This window comes from Petromyzon marinus, assembly GCF_048934315.1.
Source record: "Petromyzon marinus isolate PM22_M1 ecotype Great Lakes invasive population chromosome 70 unlocalized genomic scaffold, UKy_Petmar_22M1.pri1.0 chr70_unloc.2, whole genome shotgun sequence".
NCBI lineage: Eukaryota > Metazoa > Chordata > Hyperoartia > Petromyzontiformes > Petromyzontidae > Petromyzon > Petromyzon marinus.
Genome location: NW_027422604.1, coordinates 1,418,162 through 1,435,730, shown reverse-complemented (window position 1 = coordinate 1,435,730; position 17,569 = coordinate 1,418,162).

Below are 17,569 nucleotides of genomic sequence, written 5' to 3'. Positions count from 1 at the left end.
GATGGTGGTCATGGCGATGTTGATGGTGGTGATGGCGATGTTGATGGTGGTGATGGCGATGTTGATGATGGTGGTGATGGTGGTGATGGTGATGTTGGTGGTGGTGATGGTGATGTTGATGGTGGTGATGTTGATGATGATGGTGGTGATGTTGATGGTGGTGATGGCGATGGTGGTGATGATGGTGATGTTGATGTTGATGATGGTAGTGATGGTGATGATGGTGGTGATGGCGATGTTGATGTTTTTATTGTCGAGTTCTCGCTGCCGAAACTCCACGGAGTGATTTCAGCATCACCACCACGGTCTATCCACTGCTGGATGAGGATCAATGCGATGGTGATGGTGGTGGTGTCTCTACCCCGCGTGTGGTCTCTAATACACGTGACTCCTCTCTCTGTCTCCCAGTGTCATCATCGTCACCGTGGTCTATCCACTGCTGGCTAGGGGAGATGTTGACTACCTCGCCTGGTACGCAGGAGGTCGTGGGTTTGATCCAGACCCTGACGATGCCTGCTGCTGCTGTATATTTGAAGTCTGCGTCTCTCTCATCATCATCATCATCATCACGGTGGCTATGAGATGTTGACTACCTCGCCTGGTACGCAGGAGGTTGTGGGTTCGATCCCGACCCTGACGATGCCTGCTGCTGTATATTTGAAGTCTGCGTCTCTCTCATCATCATCACGGTGGCTAGGAGATGTTGACTACCTTGCCTGGTACACAGGAGGTCGTGGGGTTGATCCAGACCCTGACGATGCCTGCTGCTGCTGCTGTATATTTGAAGTCTGTGTGTCTCTCTCATCATCACCACGGTGGCTAGGAGATATTGTTCCCTCCACACTTAGCATCAACGTCATTGGGCCGATATAAATGCCCAGATTCGTTGAGCTATCATTTGTTGATGGGCAGGTCCTCTTCTGAAAAAAAACCCATCTACTACATACCATCATTAGACCGCCTTTGCCAGTACCAACAAATAATCATGGGGGTTTTCCATTTTTTTTTTATCTGGCAACAAAACTGAAACCTTCTTCCAAGGAATCATCTTACTGCATTAACCACAATGCGCTTGTGGTCAAAATGCAAACAAATAACACACTCTGGTGATATTGTGTTTTGGTACTGGCAGAGGAGCAGGAGTGGAGCCACGGGGGGGGGGGCTTGCCCCCCCCCCTGAAATTTTGGGAACGTCGGTCATCGGGATAACCGGATATCCGGCTGCTGCACATTGCTGCAGGCTGCTGTCACCTCGTGCTGTCACCTCGTGTGCTGCCCTGCAGGCTGCTGTCACCTCGTGCTGTCACCTCGTGTGCTGCCCTGCAGGCTGCTGTCACCTTGTGTGCTGTCACCTCGTGCTGTCACCTCGTGCTGTCACCTCGTGCTGTCACCTCGTGTGCTGCCCTGCAGGCTGCTGTCACCTCGTGTGCTGTCACCTTGTGCTGTCACCTCGTGCTGTCACCTCGTGCTGTCACCTCGTGTGCTGCCCTGCAGGCTGCTGTCACCTCGTGCTGTCACCTCGTGCTGTCACCTCGTGTGCTGCCCTGCAGGTTGCTGTCACCTCGTGCTGTCACCTTGTGCTGTCACCTCGTGTGCTGCCCTGCAGGCTGCTGTCACCTTGTGTGCTGTCACCTCGTGCTGTCACCTCGTGCTGTCACCTCGTGTGCTGCCCTGCAGGCTGCTGTCACCTTGTGCTGTCACCTCGTGTGCTGCCCTGCAGGCTGCTGTCACCTTGTGCTGTCACCTCGTGCTGTCACCTCGTGCTGTCACCTTGAGCTGTCACCTCGTGTGCTGCCCTGCAGGCTGCTGTCACCTTGTGCTGTCACCTTGTGCTGTCACCTTGTGCTGTCACCTTGTGCTGTCACCTCGTGTGCTGCCCTGCAGGCTGCTGTCACCTCGTGCTGTCACCTCGTGTGCTGCCCTGCAGGCTGCTGTCACCTTGTGTACTGCCCTGCAGGCTGCTGTCACCTCGTGCTGCCCTGCAGGCTGCTGTCACCTTGTGCTGTCACCTCGTGCTGCCCTGCAGGCTGCTGTCACCTTGTGCTGTCACCTTGTGTACTGCCCTGCAGGCTGCTGTCACCTTGTGCTGTCACCTCGTGCTGTCACCTTGTGTGCTGTCACCTTGTGTGCTGTCACCTCGTGTGCTGCCCTGCAGGCTGCTTGAGCGGCAGCCTTTCGAACTTCTCGAACTGATCAGCCACGTCAGCGGCTCCGACCTATGAATAAAACGTCCGCGTTCGAATCCAATAAAGTTTGTTTTATATGGATTTGTGTGGCGCCCATTGGGAAACATGAACGCACTGAGATATCTCTCAGAACATTGAAGTCAGCCCCCCCCCCCAAAGTCAAAATCCTGGCTGCAAAGGAGGTCTAATGATGTAGACGTTTACCCAGAGGGCCTCGTTACTCTCATTGTGGCATTGTCTTTGAGATGCACAGCGAGGGAAAACAAGTATTTGGTCCCCTGCTGATTTTGTACGTTTGCCCACAGTGACAAAGAAATGATCGGTCTATAATTTTAATGGTAGGTTTATTTGAACGGTGCGAGACAGAATAACAACAACAACAAAATCCAGAAAAACGCATGTCAAAAATGTTATAAATTGATTTGCATTTCAATGGGGGAAATAAGTTTTTGGCCCCCTCTCAATCAGACAGATTTCTGGCTCCCAGGTGCCTTGTATACAGGTAACGAGCTGAGATTAGGAGCACACCAATCAGTTTCAAGGACAATGCATCATCTTATCAGCGTGTTTTTTTTGTTGGTATTTTGACCACAAATTGTGGTTAATGCAGTAAGATGACTCCTCGTAAAAATATTTCAGTTTAGTTGCCAAAAAAAACCAGTGGAAAACACCCCTATTATTCTTATTATTATTCCACTACATAGCAGCTTCATCGGAGCCCTTACCTGGCGAAATAACAAATCGTGACATCGTATTTAGGGTATTTGTCTGCTCCTGTAAATATCCATGCGATGATGATGATGATGCCGAGAAGCCAGATTCGTTGAGCTATCATTAGCGATGGCCAGCTCGCTTCTGAACTGAATAATAAAAACAAGCTACTGCGCAGCCGCTTCCGTAGGTGCCCTTACGCCTGTTAAAATAAAATAAAATAGTTTCAGTTTACGAGACGTGACCTTTGGTGACCTCTCCGAGTTCATCACCACGTGTCAAACTCTGCTCGCTGCCCTGTCGCTCCCTCCCCTCTCTCTCTCCCCCTCTCTCTCCCCCTCTCTCCCCCTCTCTCTCTCTCTCCTCTCTCTCTCCCCCTCTCTCCTCTCTCTCCCCTCTCCCCCTCTCTCTCTCCCCTCTCCCCCTCTCTCTCTCCCCTCTCCCCCTCTCTCTCTCTCCCCTCTCCCCCTCTCTCTCTCTCTCTCCCCTCTCCCCCTCTCTCTCCCCTCTCCCCCCCTCTCTCCTCTCTCTCCCCTCTCCCCCTCTCTCTCTCCCCCTCTCTCGGTGTAGTCGGCACTTTGCTCCGTTCATCATTTCGTTTTTTTTTGTTTTTTTAATGCTTTGCTTTATGTACCCCCCCCCCCCTTTTAAATGAAAGACCTAAAAAAAAAAATATTTCCCCTTCCCTCTCTCTCTACCCCCTCTCCGCCCCCCCTCTCTCTCTACCCCCTCTCCGCCCCCCCCTCTCTCTCTCTGCCCCCTCTCTTCCTACTCCATTTGGCTCTCTCTCGCTCTCTCTTTTTTCTTTATAACTACGACAAGTGCTGCATCTGCCCGCAGCCCTTCCCGCAGTCAGACGGCCTCCGACGGGGTAGCTCACAATGTGCACGCACAGAGCTCTCTACCGTCATCTGCCACCGAGCACGCGGCCCTCCTCCAGCTGCCCACCGCTCCTTGAAGGCCGGCACGGCGTGGGTCAGCCGCGCCGCACGGCGGAACCCCGGGCCCACACCGCACCCTGGCTCCGACCGGAGCGTGGAAGATGCCCCAGGGCTGCTGGCCGGACGTCGCCCCTCCAGGGCCACCTTCCTCGCCCTGTGTGCACGGCGAGCTTGGCGTGGCCGAAGAGAAACGTTGACCGGCCCCTGGAGATGTTGGGGTCCGTCGCCCTTCGGGTATCCGAAGATGAGGACCGTCGGGGGGAGAGGTGGAGGCTGAACCTTAGGAGGATGTTTCTCGGGACCTTGAACACAGCGAGTTCCAGGCTCTCGCACTCCACGTATTGGTGCGCCACCGTCTCCACTTTACCGCAGGACCGGCACTCCGGGGACGTGTCGGTGAAGCGCGCCGGGGAGACGTCGGTGGTGACGGTGCCGTGGGCGATGCTCCGGCCGAGGTCGCCGATGCGGTGGAGTGGAGTTGCCTCCAGCGAGGCCTCTCCGGAGAGACGCAGGGCCAGGGGCTCTCCTCCAGGCGTGGTCCTTGTGGCTCCTCAGGGTGTCCTGTTGGTGGAACCGGACCATGTAGGAGTAGAGCACCTTCCTCTTGACGTTAGCGAAGGCCACCTCCGGCAGGTCTTCCAGCCGGCACGGGTTGTGATCCCTCTCTCCCCTCCCTCTCTCTCCTCCCCTCTCTCTCCCCCCCTCTCTCTCCCCTCTCTCTCCACACTCTCTCCCCTCTCTCCTCTCTCTCTCTCCCCTCTCTCTCCCCTCTCTCTCTCCCCTCTCTCTCTCCTCTCTCTCCTCCCTCCGCTCTCTCCCCCCTCTCGCTCTCTCAACTCCTCCTGTCGAATTCTGAAATAATTTCCGGCCATTATTTCCAAAAGAATGCTGCCCCTCTATCGCACCGGACCACTCGCCACAGAAAAACTAACAAAAACGAGATATCTCTGGCCATAATAATAATACAGTGTGTAGGGTTTTTTTACATCATTAACACCACCACCACCAACCATTACCACCATCATCATCATGATCGGTCCATTACAGCTGTGTATTGATTACGGTACGTTGTGTGTGTGTGTAGGTGTGACTGAGTGTGTGTGTAGGTGTGTCTGTGTGTGTCTGTGTGTAGGTGTGTCTGTCTGTGTGTGTGTGGGGAGCGGTGGTGCAGCGGTTAGCGCTATGCTGCGCTACGAACCCGGCGACCCGAGTTCGATTCCCGCTCACGGCCACCAACACCACCAGTGACGATTATCTGAACCGGTACCTGGGCCTCATCTAGGTCAACTCAGCCTCAAATGAGTACCTGGTGTAGCGGTGTGTAGTAAGCATCGCGACTGGGGAGACAAAGGCGGCCGGGTGTGGTGTTGGCCACCAACGCCCTCGTGTGCTGTGCCGGCCTTCATAGCTGCTGCTCACTAACAGCACTTGCCCCTACAGCCTGTTAGAGGCTACACGGGGGAGTTTTGTCTTTGTGTGAGTGTGTGTGAGTGTGTGTGTGTAAATGAGTGTGAGTGTGTGTAAGTGTGTGTGTGTGTGAGTGTGTGTTTACCAGCAGAGGTCTCACTCCGAATCAGTCGAGCGGCAATATCTTTTCATCGGTTGCGTAACGCTGTGTGGAAGCTACCTGGTCTGTCGCTCCGCACTAAGCTTCAGGTCTTCTCGGCCACGGTCATTCCCTCCCTTCTCTACGCTTGCGAAACGTGGACCCCCCTAATGGAACATCTTCGCCGGTTAGAAACATTTAGGCTGGCCTGCCTACGATCCACCCTGGGTTTAACCAGACTGGGTTGTGTAAGGAGCTCACAAATCCTTGAAAGATCTGGGCAAGGTCACATCGGTGAGCTCCTCCGGCAGGCAAGGCTGCGATGGCTGGGTCATGTAGCCCGCATGCCCAGCTACCGCATGCCGAAACAGCTTTTGTTCGGCCGGATCGAGGGGGCTAAACGGGCGCGGCACAGGCTAAAGAAGAGATGGAGTGATGTGGTACAGGAGGACGTGGAGCTGAGTGGACTTGCCGATGACTGGTACCAGTAGTGTCAAGATCGGCCTCTGTGGAGGAGGCTCGTGAAGGACACTACTGGGCAGTTGGAGGTAGTCGCCCTCCAACAACAACGGAGGGCGGAGGAGCGACGCTCACAACAACGAGCGGAGCGCCGGGTGACTAAAGCACAGCAGGTTGGTACAGTAGGGGGCACAGGTGGTGCATCAGCCAGTCATCTCAGTCAGTCGACCCCTGGCACCTTCGTCTGCCCCGTGACCTCCTGCCAGCGGGCGTTCAACACTTCACATGGCCTCAAGGTGCACATGGCCTGGCACAATCGTCATGGTGACGTCACCGCCACTTAGTGGCGAATGGCGGTTGTTGTGTGTGTGTGTGTAATCCGGCAAAACAACCCCCTACCTCCTCGCGGTGCCGGACGGGCAACCCTGTCGTGGACAGTGCTGTGGGGGGAGGGCCAATTTCGATTGGCTCCTCCCCTCATGGCGTCTTTGACCACCGCAGTGGCTAAACGGGGGCTCTGGACAGGTGCGGGTGTCTGGTAACCCCTCTACTTTCAAATGTTTACCACTAAACCACGACTAAAATATCTAACTAATAAGCTTGTGCCAGAGGCCACGGGACAGGCGTCTATGACGTCTCCCGGCCAAACCCCAATTGGCGGAGCCAGGAGATTGAATCTCTACCCTCAGGGCTCCTCCAGGAACAACGAAAAGCCACTTCGCGTGGCCACGTGGAATGTTCGAACGCTCACTGCAGAGGAGAGGCTGCCACTCCTCTGTCGGGAGCTGGACCGGTACCGCCTGGATCTCTGTGGCATTTAGGAGGTCCGGTGGACCGGTTCTGGCTCCTGCCACCATGAGGGGTGGACAGTCCTCTACTCGGGGCAGCAGACTGCCAAACAACAGGGTGTGGCTCTTCTTTTGAACAAAAGAATGAAGGGTGCGTGGGAGCGTGGCGGTGAGGTGTGGGAAGCTGTAAGCCCCAGGCTACTTTGGGCTCGCCTTCCCATCAACCGGAGGTGAGGAGTGGTGGTCGTGGTTACTTATGCCCGCACCGAAGACGAACATCCGTGGAGGGATGCAGGCAAAGCCGATGAGTCGGATTCCTTCTATGACCTCCTGTCACAGGTGCTGGCTAAAGTGGCCCCTCAGGATAGAGTCATCTTGTTGGGTGACTTCAATGCCCGAGTTGGTCATGATGCTGGCACCTGGTCTGGAGTGATTGGAGGGAATGGGCCAGATCAGCTCAATAACAACGGTAGGAGGCTGCTAGATTGTTGTGCAGCCCATGGGCTTGTAATTACCAACATGCTGTTCCGGCATCAGCGCATCCACACAACATCATGGATGCATGCCGGGTCCAAGCAAGAACATCTGCTGGACTACATAGTGACGGACCAGCGAATGTGAGCCCATGTCCTTGACACCAGGACCTACCGTGGAGCTGATCTGCCCTCTGACCATCGACTAGTCATCTGTAAGATGCGCCTGCCATTCTTCCACTCCGGTGGTGGGTGTACACCCAGGACCCCATTCCAACCTAAAGTGTGCTGGTCTCAGTTATCTGATGAAAGTTGCAAGCGAGAATTTCATCATCGCATGCGGCTGGGGTTGGCATCGTCCCCGACTCCTCCTGATGTCGAGGGTAAATGGGCGAGGTTTAGGACTGCGACTCATGCAGCTGCAATGGCTGCTTTGGGTACGCGGTCCAGACCTCCCCAGAGACCCCGGCTGACAGAGGAGGTGTTCAGGATGGTTGAGAAAAAGCGACAGGCCCACTGTCATCGGCTACAGAATTCCACGTCAGAGAATGAGGAGGCTTACCGCAGCCTTCACTCGGAGTTTCGGAGAGCCGTGAGGCGCTGCAAGGATGGGTGGTCGCAGGTTGCTGAGGAGATGGAGTCTACCTCAGTGGCCCGCGATCACAAATCTCTATTTAACTCCATCAACAAAGCAACCTGCAGCGCCACACCTATTACCATCATTAGGGGGAAAAAACGGTGATCCAATCTCCGACCCCCAGGAATAGGTTTGCAGATTTGCTGAGCATTTCTGTGAGGTCCTGGGGGAGGGGAAATACCTCAGCCAGGAAAACATCGTGGCACAAAGTGGGGATGACCCTGCTGAGGCTGCAGTGCCTCAAATTTCGGAAGAAGTCACCCCCTGTGAGTGGCTGGCTGAGGTGCCATCTGTTGACGAAGTACTGAAGGCGATCCGGAGTCTGAGACCAGGAAAGGCACCGGGTAGAGATGATCTCCCAAGCGAAATGCTGAGGGAGGGTGGCGTTTGTGCACAGACTGTCCTATATGACATCATAACAACAGTCTGGACCACTGGACGGGTTCTACAGGATTGAAAGGATGCCCTGGTGGTCCCACTCTTTAAGAAGGGGGACCGCACAGACTGTAACAACTACAGGGGCGTCTCACTCCTCAGTGTGCCGGGAAAGGTCCTGGCAAGGATTATTCAACATCGCCTTGCCAGCCACGCTGAGGAGAGGCTTGCAGAGCCCCAATGCGGTTTCAGGAAAGGGCGGTCCTGCACAGATGCCATATTTTCTGTCCGTCTGCTACAGCAGAAGTGTACGGAATTCCAACAAGACCTACATCTCTGCTTTATTGACCTGGTCAAGGCCTATGATACCATCAGTAGGCCTGGGCTCTGGGTTGTTCTTCGTGCTTTTGGAGTCCCTGACCCTCTGCTCACGATCATTAAGGACCTTCATGATGGTGAGCGGGCCCGGGTAAAACTACGTGGCCAGTAGTCAGAGCCATTCCCTGTACACCTTGGGGTGCGACAGGGATGCCTTCTGGCTCCCACATTATTTGACATCTATTTTGACCACGTAGTTCGTGAAGCCTTCAATAGCTGTACCGGGGGAATCTCCATTTGGTACAGATATAATGGGAGGCTGATCGATGCCTGGGTGCGGTCAAGGGATGGCTCCCTATTGCTAAACCACGTTATGTATGCCGATGATTTGGTAATATCTGCTCATTCAGAGGAGGAGTTGGAGACGCTGCTGCTGAGACTGGAGCGTGCCACTAAGAGATGAGGCCTTACCATCAGCCCCACCAAAACTAAGCACCTGCCTGGGTATTTTGTACCATCGGACACTCCACCCCCACAACTCCCAATCGGTGATGGGGCAGTTGTGGAGAGAGTGGAGCGTTTCCCATACCTGGGCAATGTGCTTATGACCAGCTCCAGTTTAACAGCAGAGGTCTCACTCCGAATCAGTCGAGCGGCAATATATTTTCATCGGTCGCGTAACGCTGTGTGGACGCTACCTGGTCTGTCGCTCCGCACTAAGCTTCAGGTCTTCTCGGCCACGGTCATTCCCTCCCTTCTCTACGCTTGCGAAACGTGGACCCCCCTAATGGAACATCTTCGCTGGTTAGAAACATTTAGGCTAGCCTGCCTACGAACCATCCTGGGTTTAACCAGGCTGGATTGTGTGAGGAGCTCACAAATCTATGAAAGATCTGGGCAAAGTCCCATTGGTGAGCTCCTCCGGCAGGCAAGGCTGCGTTGGCTGGGTCATGTAGCCCGCATGCCCAGCCACCGCATGCCGAAACAGCTTTTTTTCGGCCGGATCAAGGGGGCTAAACGGGCGCGGCACGGGCTAGAGAAGAGATGGAGTGATGTGGTACAGGAGGACGTGGAGCTGAGTGGACTTGCCGATGACTGGTACCAGCGGTGTCAGGATCGGCCTCTGTGGAGGAGGCTCGTGAAGGACGCTACTGGGCAGTTGGAGGCAGTTGCCCTCCAACAACAACGGAGGGCAGAGGAGCGACGCTCACAACAACGAGCGGAGCGCCGGGTGGCTAAAGCACAGCAGGTTGGCACAGTAGGGGGCACAGGTGGTGCATCAGCCAGTCATCTCAGTCAGTCGACCCGTGGCATCTGGGTCTGCCCCGTGACCTCCTGCCAGCGGGCGTTCGACACTTCACGTGGCCTCAAGGTGCACATGGCCTGGCACAAGCGTCGTGGTGACGTCACCACCACTTAGTGGCGAATGGCGGTTGTTGTTGTGTGTGTGTATAAGTGTGTAAGTGAGTGTGTAAGTGATTGTGTGTGTGTGTATAACTGTGTAAGTGAAACAACGAAAAGCCACTACGGGTGGCCAAGTGGAATGTTCGAACGCTCACTGCAGAGGAGAGGCTGCCACTCCTCTGTCGGGAGCTGGACCGGTACCGCCTGGATCTATGCGGCATTCAGGAGGTCCGGTGGACCGGCTCTGGCTCCTGCCACCATGAGGGGTGGACAGTCCTCTACTCGGGGCAGCAGACTGCCAAACAACAGGGTGTGGGTCTTCTTTTGAACAAAAGAATGAAGGGGGCGTGGGAGCGTGGCGGTGAGGTGTGGGAAGCTGTAAGCCCCAGGCTACTTTGGGCTCGCCTTCCCATCAAACGGAGGCGAGGAATGGTGGTCGTGGTTACTTATGCCCCCACCGAAGATGAACATCCGTGGAGGGATGCAGGCAAAGCCGATGAGTCAGATGCCTTCTATGACCTCCTGTCACAGGTGCTGGCTAAAGTGGCCCCTCGGGATAGAGTCATCATGTTGGGTGACTTCAATGCCCGAGTTGGTCATGATACTGGCACCTGGTCTGGAGTGATTGGAGGGCATGGGCCAGATCAGCTCAATAACAACGGTAGGAGGCTGCTAGATTTTTGTGCAGCCCATGGGCTTGTAATTACCAACACGCTGTTCCGGCATCGGCGCATCCACACAACATCATGGATGCATGCCGGGTCCAAGCAAGAACATCTGCTGGACTACATAGTGACGGACCAGCGAATGCGAGCCCATGTCCTTGACACCAGGACCTACCGTGGAGCTGATCTGCCCTCTGACCATCGACTAGTCATCTGTAAGATGCGCCTGCCATTCTTCCACTCCGGTGGTGGGTGTACACCCAGGACCCCATTCCAACCTAAAGTGGCCTGGTCTCAGTTATCTGATAAAAGTTGCAAGCGAGAATTTCATCATCGCTTGCGGCTGGGATTGGCATCGTCCCCGACTCCTCCTGATGTCGAGGGTAAATGGGCGAGGTTTAGAACTGTGATTCATGCAGCTGCAATGGCTGCTTTGGGTACGCGGTCCAGACCTCCCCAGACACCCTGGATGACAGAGGAGTTGTTCAGGATGGTTGAGAAAAAGCGACAGGCCCACTGTCATCGGCTACAGAATCCCACGTCAGAGAATGAGGAGGCTTACCGCAGCCTTCGCTCGGAGGTTCGGAGAGCCGTGAGGCGCTGCAAGGATGGGTGGTGGTCGCGGGTTGCTGAGGAGATGGAGTCTGCCTCAGTGGCCCGTGATCACAAATCTCTATTTAACTCCATCAAAAAAGTAACCTGCAGCGCCACACCTATTACCATCATTAGGGGAAAAAACGGTGATCCAATTTCCGACCCCCAGGAACAGGTTCGCAGATTTGCTGAGCATTTCTGTGAGGTCCTGGGGGAGGGAAAATCCCTCAGCCAGGAAAACATCGTGGCACAAAGTGAGGATGACCCTGCTGAGGCTGCGGTGCCTCAAATATTGGATGAAGTCACCCCCTGTGAGTGGCTGGCTGAGGTGCCATCTGCTGAGGAAGTATTGAAGGCGATCCGGAGTCTGAGACCAGGAAAGGCAGCGGGCAGAGATGATCTCCCAAGCGAAATGCTGAGGGAGGGTGGCGTTTGTGCTCAGACTGCCCTATATGACATCATAACAACAGTCTGGACCGCTGGACGGGTTCCGCAGGATTGGAAGGATGCCCTGGTGGTCCCCCTTTTTAAGAAGGGGGACCGCACAGACTGTAACAACTACAGGGGCATCTCACTCCTCAGTGTGCCGGGAAAGGTCCTGGCAAGGATTATTCAGCATCGCCTTGCCAGGCACGCTGAGGAGAGGCTTGCGGAGCCCCAATGCGGTTTCAGGAAAGGGCGGTCCTGCACAGATGCCATATTTTCTGTCCGTCTGCTACAGCAGAGGTGTAGGGAATTCCAACAAGACCTACATCTCTGCTTTATTGACCTGGTCAAGGCCTATGATACCATCAGTAGGCCTGGGCTCTGGGTCGTTCTTCGTGCTTTTGGAGTACCTGACCCTCTGCTCACGATCATTAAGGACCTTCATGATGGTGAGCGGGCCCGGGTAAAACTACGTGGCCGGGAGTCAGAGCCATTCCCTGTACACCTTGGGGTGCGACAGGGATGTCCTCTGGCTCCCACATTATTTAACATCTATTTTGACCACGTAGTTCGTGAAGCCTTCAATAGCTGTACCGGGGGAATCTCCATATGGTACAGATATAATGGGAGGCTAATCGATGCCCGGGTGCGGTCAAGGGATGGCTCCCTATTGCTCAACCACGTTATGTATGCTGATGACTTGGTAATAGCTGCTCAGTCAGAGGAGGAGTTGGAGACGCTGCTGCTGAGACTGGAGCGTGCCACTAAGAGGTGGGGCCTTACCATCAGCCCCACCAAAACTAAGCACCTGCCTGGGTATTTTGTACCATCGGACACTCCACCCCCACAACTCCCAATCGGTGATGGGGCAGTTGTGGAGAGAGTGGAGAGTTTCCCATACCTGGGCAGTGTGCTTATGACTGGCTCCAGTTTAACAGCAGAGGTCTCACTCCGAATCAGTCGAGCGGCAATATCTTTTCATCGGTTGCGTAACGCTGTGTGGAAGCTACCTGGTCTGTCGCTCCGCACTAAGCTTCAGGTCTTCTCGGCCACGGTCATTCCCTCCCTTCTCTACGCTTGCGAAACGTGGACCCCCCTAATGGAACATCTTCGCCGGTTAGAAACATTTAGGCTGGCCTGCCTACGATCCATCCTGGGTTTAACCAGACTGGATTGTGTGAGGAGCTCACAAATCCTTGAAAGATCTGGGCAGGGTCCCATCGGTGAGCTCCTCCGGCAGGCAAGGCTGCGATGGCTGGGTCATGTAGCCCGCATGCCCAGCCACCGCATGCCGAAACAGCTTTTGTTTGGCCGGATTGAGGGGGCTAAGCGGGCGCGGCACGGGCTAGAGAAGAGATGGAGTGATGTGGTACAGGAGGACGTGGAGCTGAGTGGACTTGCCGATGACTGGTACCAGCGGTGTCAAGATCGGCCTCTGTGGAGGAGGCTCGTGAAGGATGCTACTGGGCAGTTGGAGGCAGTCGCCCTCCAACAACAACGGAGGGCGGAGGAGCGACGCTCACAACAGCGAGCGGAGCGCCGGGTGGCTAAAGCACAGCAGGTTGGCACAGTAGGGGGCACAGGTGGTGCATCAGCCAGCCATCTCAGTCAATGGACCCGTGGCACCTGGGTCTGCCCCGTGATCTCCTGCCAGGAGGCGTTCGACACTTCACGTGGCCTCAAGGTGCACATAGCCTGGCACAAGCGTCGTGGTGACGTCACCGCCACTTAGTGGCGAATGGCGGTTGTTGTTGTTGTGTGTGTGTGTATAACTGTATGAGTGAGTGTGTGTGTAAGTGTGTGTATAAGTGTGTAAGTGTGTGTGTATAAGTGTGTAAGTGTGTGTGTAAGTGTGTAAGAGTGTGTGTATAAACAGTAATTTCCTTTCCTCTCCGAGCTCAGAGCCCGAGATTAGTGTACGCACGTGTGTGATGTGTATGTGGTTGTATGTGATGTGTGTGTGTATCTGAGTGTGTGTGTGTATGTGTGTGTATCTGAGTGTGTGTGTGTATGTGTGTGTATCTGAGTGTGTGTGTGTATGTGTGTGTATCTGAGTGTGTGTGTGTGTATGTGTGTGTATCTGAGTGTGTGTGTGTATGTGTGTGTATCTGAGTGTGTGTGTGTATGTGTGTGTATCTGAGTGTGTGTGTGTATGTGTGTGTATCTGAGTGTGTGTGTGTATGTGTGTGTATCTGAGTGTATGTGTGTGTATCTGAGTGTGTGTGTGTATGTGTGTGTATCTGAGTGTGTGTGTGTATGTGTGTGTATCTGAGTGTGTGTGGGGAGCGATAGTGTAGCGGTTAGCGCGCTGCGCTATGAACCTGGCGACCCGGGTTCAATTCCCGCTCACGGCCAACACCAGTGACGATTTTCTGAACCGGTCCCGGGCCTCCCCTAGGTCGACTCAGCCTCAAATGAGTACCTGGTGCGGTGTGTAAACATTGCCACTAGGGAGACAAAGGCGGTCGGGCGTGGTGCTGGCCACCCACCCCCTCGTGTACCGTTACCGGCCTTCATAGGTGCTCGCTAACAGCACTTGCCCCTACAGTCTGTTAAGGCTATATGGGGGATCTTTGTCTTTGTATCTGAGTGTGTGTGTGTATGTGTGTGTATCTGAGTGTGTGTGTGTATGTGTGTGTATGTGTGTGTATGTGTGTGTATGTGTGTGTATGTGTGTGTATGTGTGTGTATGTGTGTGTATCTGAGTGTGTGTGTATCTGAGTGTGTGTGTGTATGTGTGTGTATCTGAGTGTGTGTGTGTATGTGTGTGTATCTGAGTGTGTGTGTGTATGTGTGTGTATCTGAGTGTGTGTGTGTATGTGTGTGTATCTGAGTGTGTGTGTGTATGTGTGTGTATCTGAGTGTGTGTGTGTGTATGTGTGTGTATCTGAGTGTGTGTGTGTGTGTATGTGTGTGTATCTGAGTGTGTGTGTGTGTGTATGTGTGTGTATGTGTGTGTATCTGAGTGTGTGTGTGTGTGTATGTGTGTGTATCTGAGTGTGTGTGTGTGTGTATGTGTGTGTATCTGAGTGTGTGTGTGTATGTGTGTGTATCTGAGTGTGTGTGTGTATGTGTGTGTATCTGAGTGTGTGTGTGTATGTGTGTGTATCTGAGTGTGTGTGTGTATGTGTGTGTATCTGAGTGTGTGTGTGTGTATGTGTGTGTATCTGAGTGTGTGTGTGTATGTGTGTGTATCTGAGTGTGTGTGTGTATGTGTGTGTATCTGAGTGTGTGTGTGTATGTGTGTGTATCTGAGTGTGTGTGTGTATGTGTGTGTATCTGAGTGTGTGTGTGTATGTGTGTGTATCTGAGTGTGTGTGTGTATGTGTGTGTATCTGAGTGTGTGTGTGTATGTGTGTGTATCTGAGTGTGTGTGTGTATGTGTGTGTATCTGAGTGTGTGTGTGTATGTGTGTGTATCTGAGTGTGTGTGTGTGTGTATGTGTGTGTATCTGAGTGTGTGTGTGTGTGTATGTGTGTGTATCTGAGTGTGTGTGTGTATGTGTGTGTATCTGAGTGTGTGTGTGTATGTGTGTGTATCTGAGTGTGTGTATCTGAGTGTGTGTGTATGTGTGTGTATCTGAGTGTGTGTATCTGAGTGTGTCTATCTGAGTGTGTGTGTATGTGTGTGTGTGTATCTGAGTGTGTGTGTATGTGTGTGTGTGTCTCTGTCCGTCTGCTACAGCAGAGGTGTAGGGAATTCCAACAAGACCTACATCTCTGCTTTATTGACCTGGTCAAGGCCTATGATACCATCAGTAGGCCTGGGCTCTGGGTCGTTCTTCGTGCTTTTGGAGTCCCTGACCCTCTGCTCACGATCATTAAGGACCTTCATGATGGTGAGCGAGACCGGGTAAAACTACGTGGCCGGGAGTCAGAGCCATTTCCTGTACACCCTGGGGTGCGACAGGGATGTCCTCTGGCTCCCACATTATTTAACATCTATTTTGACCACGTAGTTCGTGAAGCCTTCAATAGCTGTACCGGGGGAATCTCCATATGGTACAGATATAATGGGAGGCTGATCGATGCCCGGGTGCGGTCAAGGGATGGCTCCCTATTGCTCAACCACGTTATGTATGCCGATGATTTGGTAATAGCTGCTCATTCAGAGGAGGAGTTGGAGACGCTGCTGCTGAGACTGGAGCGTGCCACTAAGAGGTGGGGGCTTACCATCAGCCCCACCAAAACTAAGCACCTGCCTGGGTATTTTGTACCATCGGACACTCCACCCCCACAACTCCCAATCGGTGATGGGGCAGTTGTGGAGAGAGTGGAGTTTCCCATACCTGGGCAGTGTGCTTATGACCGGCTCCAGTTTAACAGCAGAGGTCTCACTCCGAATCAGTCGAGCGGCAATATCTTTTCATCGGTTGCGTAACGCTGTGTGGAAGCTACCTGGTCTGTCGCTCCGCACTAAGCTTTAGGTCTTCTCGGCCACGGTCATTCCCTCCCTTCTCTACGCTTGCGAAACGTGGACCCCCCTAATGGAACATTTTCGCTGGTTAGAAACATTTAGGCTGGCCTGCCTACGATCCATCCTGGGTTTAACCAGACTGGATTGTGTGAGGAGCTCACAAATCCTTGAAAGATCTGGGCAAGGTTCCATCGGTGAGCTCCTCCGGCGGGCAAGGCTGCGATGGCTGGGTCATGTAGCCCGCATGCCCAGCCACCGCATGCCGAAACAGCTTTTGTTCGACCGGATCGAGGGGGCTAAACGGGCGCGGCACGGGCTAGAGAAGAGATGGAGTGATGTGGTACAGGAGGACGTGGAGCTGAATGGACTTGCTGATGACTGGTACCAGCGGTGTCAAGATCGGCCTCTGTGGAGGAGGCTCGTGAAGGACGCTACTGGGCAGTTGGAGGCAGTCGCCCTCCAACAACAACGGAGGGCGGAGGAGCGACGCTCACAACAACGAGCGGAGCGCCGGGTGGCTAAAGCACAGCAGGTTGGCACAGTAGGGGGCACAGGTGGTGCATCAGCCAGTCATCTCAGTCAGTCGACCCGTGGCACCTGGGTCTGCCCCGTGACCTCCTGCCAGCGGGCGATCGACACTTCACGTGGCCTCAGGGTGCACATAGCCTGGCACAAGCGTTGTGGTGACGTCACCGCCACTTAGTGGTGAATGGCGGTTGTTGTTGTGTGTGTGTCTGTGTGTGTGTGTCTGTGTGTGTGTACCTGGGTGTGTGTGTGTGTAACGGGGAGCGGTGGTGCAGCGGTTAGCGTTACGCTGTGCTACGAACCCGGCGATCCGAGTTTGATTCCCGCTCACGGCCACCAACACGACCAGTTACGATTATCTGAACCGATCCTGGGCCTCCCCTAGGTCGACTCAGCCTCAAACGAGTGCCTGGTGCGGTGTGTCGTGAACATCGCCACTGGCGGGGAGACAAAGGCGGCCGGGCGTGGTGCTGCCCACACAAATACCCCCGCCCCCATTCACCGCCCCTCCCCCCCAGTGTGTTCACTCACAGCACTTAGCCCCAAGCAGCATCATCAGCAGCAGCATCATCAGCATCATTATCATCTGCATCATCATCAGCAGCAGCATCGTCATCAGCAGCAGCAGCATCATCATTATCATCATCACGTGGGTATAAAATAAAGTCACGTGGGTATGAAATAAAGTCACGTGGGTATGAAATAAAGTCACGTGGGTGTGAAATAAAGTCACGTGGGTGTGAAATAAAGTCACGTGGGTATAAAATAAAGTCACGTGGGTGTGAAATAAAGTCACGTGGGTGTGAAATAAAGTCACGTGGGTGTGAAATAAAGTCACGTGGGTATGAAATAAAGTCACGTGGGTATGAAATAAAGTCACGTGGGTATGAAATAAAGTCACGTGGGTATGAAATAAAGTCACGTGGGTATGAAATAAAGTCACGTGGGTATAAAATGAAGTCACGTGGGTGTAAAATAAAGTCACGTGGGTGTAAAATAAAGTCACGTGGGTATAATATAAAGTCACGTGGGTATGAAATAAAGTCACGTGGGTATAAAATAAAGTCACGTGGGTATAAAATAAAGTCACGTGGGTATGAAATAA